The sequence below is a fragment of the Cyprinodon variegatus genome, unplaced genomic scaffold, assembly GCF_000732505.1.
Source record: "Cyprinodon variegatus isolate N-32 unplaced genomic scaffold, C_variegatus-1.0 Scaffold1607, whole genome shotgun sequence".
Taxonomy (NCBI): domain Eukaryota; kingdom Metazoa; phylum Chordata; class Actinopteri; order Cyprinodontiformes; family Cyprinodontidae; genus Cyprinodon; species Cyprinodon variegatus.
The window spans coordinates 22,489-23,411 of NW_015152060.1; the positions used below are offsets into that span (position 1 = coordinate 22,489).

The 923-nt window shown below is 41.4% G+C and overlaps 1 pseudogene; it reads left to right on the forward strand.

Moving 5' to 3' along the window:
* Nucleotides 1-112: 112 nt before the first annotated feature.
* LOC107104076 overlaps nucleotides 113-923 on the forward strand; it is a 95,125-nt pseudogene continuing 94,314 nt past the window's right edge.

A 923-nucleotide genomic window follows, 5' to 3' on the forward strand; every position in this document is an offset into this window, starting at 1 on the left:
ACATTTAAAAGCTGATAATTGCGGCGCCCTCTGACCTCCACAGACGCTGCGTTTTCATTGGCTCCCGGGTGTTAATACTATTCAACCTTTAAATCTTTATTCAAGCACGAGTATGGATGTGAGTCTGTCTGCAGAGATCGAGGGGGTGCAGGGACGTTTGTGCCCTCAGGGTTGCTGGTTTGAGTCCCAGAGTGGCGTCTGCTCTGCAGCAACCTTTACTTCCTCACCGTGGAGCTGAGTCAGAGCTTTCTCTGTTGCTGCTGTGGCTGAGATGCTGTTAGCTTCCCTCCCTCAGAGGAAACATCGTCCAAACATCCAGATCGTCTTTCTGTCCATCTGCACGTCTCCGTCTGAGCAGCTGGGATGTTCGCATCCTGCAGGGATAAAACGTGACGGGATGCCGACATTTAATACCCCGGCAGAAACGTTTTCCATCAGCGTTGATGTGAGAGGGTTCTACTTTCCATCATTCGCTCAACTAAAAATACAGGAAATCAGACTTTAGGATTTTATGGAGTTTATAAATTATGTGTTATTTGGTTTAATCTTCTTTTGTTAACGAGGAAAATTAGGATTTAATCAATAACAAAAACTCAATTTTGTTGGTAGAAGTTTTCCAGTAAGTTTTCAGCAGCTTTTCTGGAAATAAAGCTTCTATTTTGCTCCATTCCTTCATCAGATTTCTGTTTCCTGGCCGTGAAACTCGGACGTTAACTTTCCTCCACAAACGCTGGAGTCTCTGCAGGAGCTGAAAGTCATGAGAAACCATGTTTAAATGTCAAATCATTCTGCCGTAAACATAATTATAGATGCGCTCGTTATCAGACGATTTAGAAGGAAATTAGAAAATTGTATTTAAAAAAAATCAATAAAGTCATAATATTATGACAAAGTCGCAACATTATTACAATAAATTCATAATA